The sequence below is a fragment of the Geospiza fortis genome, unplaced genomic scaffold (genome assembly GCF_000277835.1).
Source record: "Geospiza fortis unplaced genomic scaffold, GeoFor_1.0 scaffold157, whole genome shotgun sequence".
Lineage (NCBI taxonomy): Eukaryota > Metazoa > Chordata > Aves > Passeriformes > Thraupidae > Geospiza > Geospiza fortis.
The window spans coordinates 8,241,746-8,248,729 of NW_005054314.1; positions in this window are offsets into that span (position 1 = coordinate 8,241,746).

Here is a 6,984-nt window from a genome sequence, read left to right on the forward strand (position 1 = left end):
AGCAGGAGAGCCCCTCCACCACGGCCTATTTTGAATAAGCAAATCAACCACGCACAGGGAGATTCATTTTGTAAAGTGCAAGCGGAAAAAGCAATGCCAATTCCCATGCACTCCTGGCTGACATTTTATTTAACAGGTTATTCATTTGCCCCAGCATCCTCAGCAGCAGCAACAACCACTTCTGCCACCTCCCATAACTCACTGCCAGCTCCTTTCCCAGGTGCCTCCCCCTCCTCCCCAGAGGTAATTAGCAATTAGGAAGGTGTTACACAGCAACCCCCCCATGCTGTTCAATGCCACAGCCCCACTGCTGGCTCACGGGCAGCACCATGTCCTCCAGAATCAAATGACACCCCAAACCTCATCCCTCAGGCTTGATCCTTCCAGGCATGCAGAAACCTGAGCCCTCTTCAAACCTCTGGGACAGTGTTGCCCTGAGCTCCTGGGCTGGAGCCCAAACTGACCCATCAGACCTGCACACACCCTCCCCAGCTCTGTGCACCCTGGACCGGGTGTTTTGGGGCTGGACCCCAAGGTGTGCTCAAGGCCACTGCTGGAACCCAGGACATCCCTCTGGCTGCCCTGGAGGACTCCAGACACTGGCAGGGGGCTCAGAGACCCTGGCACAGAGTCACAAACACCTGTGCCTTTGATTTTAACCCATGGAGAAAATTACCAACTTTGTGTGAAGAGTTACAAGCCACAAGAGTTTGAGCAGAATGATAGTGAATTTACCACAGGGTGAAAAGGTAGAATTGTGGGGATTTAGAATGGGGGTTCAAGAGGCAAGATGGAGGAATCTGGGCATGTCCTGTCCTTCTCCTTCTTCTTGGCCTCCTTCTTCTGCTGGGATGGTGGCACTTTTGGGTTGGTTTAGAGTAGAGACAGACTGTCTAACACAGGTGATAGGTATTGGAAAGTTATTGTAAATAAAGCACACATAGTTTTTAGTATAAAAAGCCAACACCACCCCAAGGGTGGGCAGTGTGCCACAACCCAACCTGCTGGACAGATCTCAGCAGGCCAGAGAAAGAATGTTACAGATAAGAGAAAATAAACAACCTTGAAAACTAGAGCCAAGGAATCTTGACTTCTTCTTTGGTCACGAGGCTGTGAAAAAAGAGACTTTTTAATACCTCAGGAGCCATTTCAAGCACACAAAACCTGAGAGGCCACCAGTGAATGAAACCCATGGGGACACACACAGGTCTGCTCTGAGCCCCTGCCCACACCCAGGACCCCTCCTGCTGCCCATCCTATTTATTTCCTGATCTCCAGAGCCCTGCTGTGGTGCTCTGGCTGATCCACCAGGCTGGGCAGAGACAGAGAGCAGGTCTCAGACTGCTCCCCATGCTCCCAGACAGGGCTCAGGCAGGACAGATGCTCAGCCTAAATGAGCTTTGCCAAGGGGGAAAAGCCCTGTGGCAGAAGGTAAAGGAGGAGGGGTGTCAGTCCTGCAAGGAGCCGTCTCTGGAAAGGGACTGAGGGCTTGGAGCAGGCAGCTGCTCTGGGAAACCACAGCCAGCACAGCTCTCCTCACCAACGGCACTGCACTCCTCTCTCTTTTTTCCCCCCTTCCTCTCTTTTTCTCCAATTTATCTTTTTGACACGTTCAATGATGCTTCTGCAGACTGAAAACAATAGAGACAGAGTTTCAGCCAAGGCAATTTCAGAGCTGAATCCAAGCTAAAATAACCTAGACACAGAGCAGCTGAGCAGAGACAGCCCAGGGAGGGGGCACAGAGCAGTGCAGGTGCCCTGTCGCTCTCTGCAGCTCCCACTGCCTGGCTGGCACAGAGGACAGGAGCTGTGTGTCTCCATCTCCCTGCCACCCCTTTCTGGCCCTGCTGGCATCATTTCCCCCTCCCATGGATGCAATTCCCCCCCAGGCCAGCCCTGCAGCTGGGTGAGTACCTGCCTGCCCAGCACACCAGCTCCGTGCCTTGCATAGCAAGCAGTGCTTGCTGTCCTGACCTTACAGCCCTGCAGAGCTTCCAGGTAGAGATTTTAATTCTTTTTTCCCCTCTAAAAGTGCTACTCTGCTGCTATGTGAAGGAGGTGGGAGGGAGGGACAGACAGACACACAAATGGGGAGAGAGGGAGGGAGGATGGGCTGATTCTGCCAAGTGAATATTGCAAGTGGACCCGTAACAAGGCACAAGACACAATCCTCAGCATGACTCAGCCTGGAAACACATTCTGCTTCCCAGTCCCACTGCCAGGACTGGCACGGCCCCACTGCTCACCCCACAAGGATGCAGCCCATGGCTGCCACCCCAGCTCTCACCCCAAATGCATTTCCCAGCCAGGACAGGTAAAACCAGGCAGCTCCTGGGAGCTGGACAGGCTGATCATGGCAAAAGCAGCCAGGAAAACGGGGGCTGATGCTGTGCAGGATGAGCTGTGCGTGCCTGACACGCTGCTGGGTCTCTGCAGACCTGGAAGCAGCTGTCAGAGCCTGCCTGGTTCCAGTCCCTGCCTCCCCAGACACACGGGGAATTCTGCTCCCCTGGGCCTGTGCCACGTTTGTTTCTCTCCCAGAGAGAAAGGCTTTCAGCACTGTGAGCCTCAGTGCTCTTGAAGAGCACCAAAAGCAGCAGGCAGAGCAGAAAAACAGGAGGTGCAGGATCACAAGCATCCCCCAGGGCTGCTCCCTGGGGGCACCCTGTGCCCCAGAACTCCTGCCAGGGGACAGTGGTCCATGCAGGACACTGTTCACACCCTGGGTGAAGGGCAGCAGGCTGGGCAAGGCAGCATTGCATCCTTCTGCTCCTGTATTTCACTTGTGAAATGCCACATCCAGCTCCAGGTTTCACTGTGGGGCTGGGCAGGAGCTGCCTCAAGAGCCTTCCCTGGGCCCCACGTGAGCATCCCCCAGGGGTCAGTGGCTACCCCAGCCCCAAAGAGCCTGTGCCATGCCCTTGGGCACCGTGGCAGCCCCAGCCTGCCTGGGTGGGTGTGAAACCCCTCACTGGGGATGGCAGGCAATGCTCTGCTCATGCCAGAATCATCTAAGGGAGATGCTCAGCATCACCTCCTTGGCTTAGGGGGATGTCAGACCCCCCTCCTCTCTGCCCTCGCCCCAGCTGGCTCCATCTCTCTGAAGGATCCATCCCGGTGCCAAGTGACATGCTCCTGATCATCTGAGGACATGCAAATAAGCCCAGAGCCCTTCTCCCTCCCCACACAGGGGAGAGCATGCCTGTGTACAGCCAACCCCGTGCTGTGGCAGCAGCTCTGGAGATGACACGGCAGCTCTGGCTGTCCCAGCAGGACGTGTCAAACTGTCACACTGCATTAGCTGCAACACAATCCTGCACAACACCCTGCAGCCACCCTGCCACGGGGCTGTGGCACCCCTGCCATGCCACAGCACCCAGAGCCTGCCATGTGGGAGCCCCACCACCTCTCTGGGCACTGCCCTGCCCAAGGGCTGCCAGCCACTGCTTTTGGCACCTGGCTCCTTGCATGTCTTCTCCTGCAGCAGGACACTTGTGGCTCTGCAGACCATGGCAGGCTGATGGGATCAGGCTGAAATCACCACCTGGCTGCCACTGAAGTGTTGCCATCTTATTGCAAAAGTTCCATACCTTCTTGGTGATTTCCTTCTTCACAGCACAACCAACAAAACCCCAACTCTCTCCTCACCCAGCTAACCCACTCTTTTACAGCACTCATCCTCACTGGACACAGCTGCAGCCTGTTAAGGGCAGGCCTGTTGCTAATCTTTGGGGATTAGCACAGCTGCAACTCCTCAGGGGTGAGATTGCCTTCTGCACGATCTTTATTTTCTTACATTCTGTCCCCCACACTGAAGCACCAGGAGCTGGGGCAGGCACGGGGCTGTGGTAATCACAAACCCTCTGAGCAGAGAGAGACAGAGCTCTCCCAGGATTTTCCTGGGAAGCTGTGAGAAACTGTTAGAAAGCTCAGAGAAATAATTAAAACAATTATTATCTCAATCTCTGCACCTGGCAGGCAATCTCTGTTTGTCAAAGATGTTTATAAGGAGGAGTTGTCCCTTCTTGACCAGTAGATGAGAGAACATTCCTAAAGGCCAAACAGGTCTTAGGTGCACCATTGTTTCTATAAGAACAGTGGATTTCTAATAGTAAAGTGCCTTTTCATGCCTTCTGAGGATGGAGTCTGTGTATCACCTTTGGCTGTCCCTGACACCCCTTTGGTGATAGGGGCGGAAGGATGGAGATGGAGGTACCGTGCCCACCTCACACCCACCCTGCAACACCCTCCAGGAACCATCTGTGGTGGCATGGAGAGCCTGGCATGGGGCAAAACATCTCCTCATGCCAGTGCTGGTGGGGTTCTGAGTCTGTGGGACACAGCCCTGCATCCCCTCCCTTGCCCTGTGCCACCAGCCCTGGCTGTGCCCTCCAGCTGCTGGAGAGTGAAACAACCAGATCTGCCCACAGCACCACTGCTCTGCCTTCACCAACAGACACTGGAGCAAACCAGTTTTGGGGCAGGTTGAACCCTTTGCAGGGCACTGGTAGAGCCTCAGAGAAGCCTCAGAGGAGAGGTGGCCCAGTTAGCAGAGCAGCAGCAGCTCTCTGATGCAGCACTCACATCCAGGGCGCACTGCAGAGCCAGGACCAGCACCGCCCGTGGTCCCCACAGCTGTCACCTTGGCACTGCTGGAGAATGACAATTCCTAGCCACTGGTGCCATGACATCAGATGACTTTGTCCTGAGTCACAAGAAGTGGCAGAGAGCTGAGCTTAGCACCAGAGCTCGCTGTCCCTTCCTCAGCTGGCTCAGATCGATGCTCCAAGGCAGCACCTGGCTCTGGGCAGCTGTGAGGTGGGGTTGAGCTGCTTGGGCTCCAGCTGCATTGTAAATAACAGAGGCTGCTGCAGTTCCTGTAAGATCAGGAAAGCCTCCACCTGACACTCTCAGTTTGGCCAGCAGCTCCAAAATCACCTCCCAGGAGCGTGGACAAGGAGCCACCAGCCCTCGCTGCCTCCTCGTCGTGTTCCAGGCACAGCTTCTCCCATTTCCTGCTTCACTGTTCAGATTAAAATCCTTCTGTTAGCCTATAAAAAAGGTAATCAAAACGATAACAGCATCAATCAAATGCTCTCAGCAGATGAGCCAGTTGGTCCTTCCCTCCTCCTGGCTGCCAGCAGCTCGTTGTCATGGGTGGACAGGAGCTGTGAGCTCCATCCTGGGGACATCCATCTGGGAGAGCTGGGCAAGGGGTGGGAAGGATTTCAGCTCCCACCTTGGGATGCTCTGGCACCCTCTCAGCACTCAGCTTGCTGGCAGGGAGCTGCATGGGTGCTGCAGAGGAACGAGAGCTCGTGGACTCCCCCTGCTCAACACAAACCCAATTATCCTTGTGGCAATTAAAAGGGAGGAGAGACAAAGCCCTGTGGCCAAGAGCATCTGCAAATCCTGATGCCAGTGCCAGTGGTGGAGGAAGGAGGAGCAGATCCCTGGAGCCATGGCTCTGTGCCAGCCTGGGCACACACTGGGGATGGGTTACCCAGCAGCATTTGGTACCACACATCTGCAGGGCAGAGATGAGATGCTCCCAAGTCTCTGGTCACCGTTTTACAGCCCCAGCAGTCCCGCTGCTGCAGACTGAGTGGTCGGGATATGTTGGAGGCTACAGGCAATACAAAGCTCAGGGTCTAGGGGCAGTTTTCTAAATAATGGATGGTGGTGGCATGGAGAGCCTGGCATGGGGCAAAACATCTCCTCATGCCAGTGCTGGTGGGGCTGGCTGAGTCTGGGGGACACAGCCCTGCATCCCCTCCCTTGCCCTATGCCACCAGCCCTGGCTGTGCCCTCCAACAACCAGATCTGCCCACTGCACCACTGTTCTGCCTTCACCAACAGACACTGGAGCAAATCAATCTGAGACAGAGACACGGTGTTGGGGATGGAGAAGTGCTTCCCACTCCCCTCAGAGACACCTGACACCCTGTGCAGGATGGGCAGATCAGAGACTCCTCTGCTCCTTCATGGGCAGGCAGGAGCAGCATTGTAAAAGCCAGCCATTGATGCAGGGAGAGAAAACAAGCTGGACTCCATGGATATCAGAAGGCCAATTAATTACTTTATTACACTATATTATTCTATACTATATTACACTGAATCTGCACAAGCACCCAAATGCACTGAACTGACCACAATCTCGTGACTGTCAGACACCAGTCCTGAGACACACATGTGGATTCAACTGGCCAGTGAATCAAAACACTCACACCAGAATCAAATCAAGCAAATTCCTTCAGGTAAATAATCTTCCTCAATGCATTGCACTTGTTCCGAAACACAGGAGCAGTAAATGAGATAAGAATAGTTTTTTCTTTCTCTGAGGTTCAGAGAATGTGAATCCCAGAAATATCCTTGGGAAGCTGTGCCCTGCTTTTCTCTGTGGAGAGAAATGCAGCCACAGAGCAGGGCTCTGCAGCCAGATCACACAGGGACTGGGAGACCCACAGGTGTTGTACGTGGCCTTTGCTCTTGATGACAAGCAGGAGATTCCTGGGGCAGCAGCCTGTGCAGGAGCTGGGGTAACAAAGAACAAAGTGCCACCTCCTCAGCAGAGGGGCTGCAGGAGCTGTGCTCAGCACCCCTGGTGCTCCAGCCATTCCCACAAGGTCCCTGAGCTGGAGGGGTGCCAGGTGGATGAGCAAGTGATGAGGCAGTGTCAGCTCACAGCTCCCCACGTGCTGATGGCTGGGAGCCAGCAGCATCCCTGACCACAGCCTCAGCCTGCTGCAAACCCACACTGCCTGCACCCCTGCTGACACCCTGGGAGCCAGCAGCATCCCTGACCACAGCCTCAGCCTGCTGCAAACCCACACTGCCTGCATCCCTGCTGACACCCTGGGAGCCAGCAGCATCCCTGACCACAGCCTCAGCCTGCTGCAAACCCACACTGCCTGCACCCCTGCTGACACCTCATTTGCAGCAATCCTGCCAGGGGCAGGTAAACACAGGCAAGTCATCAGTATC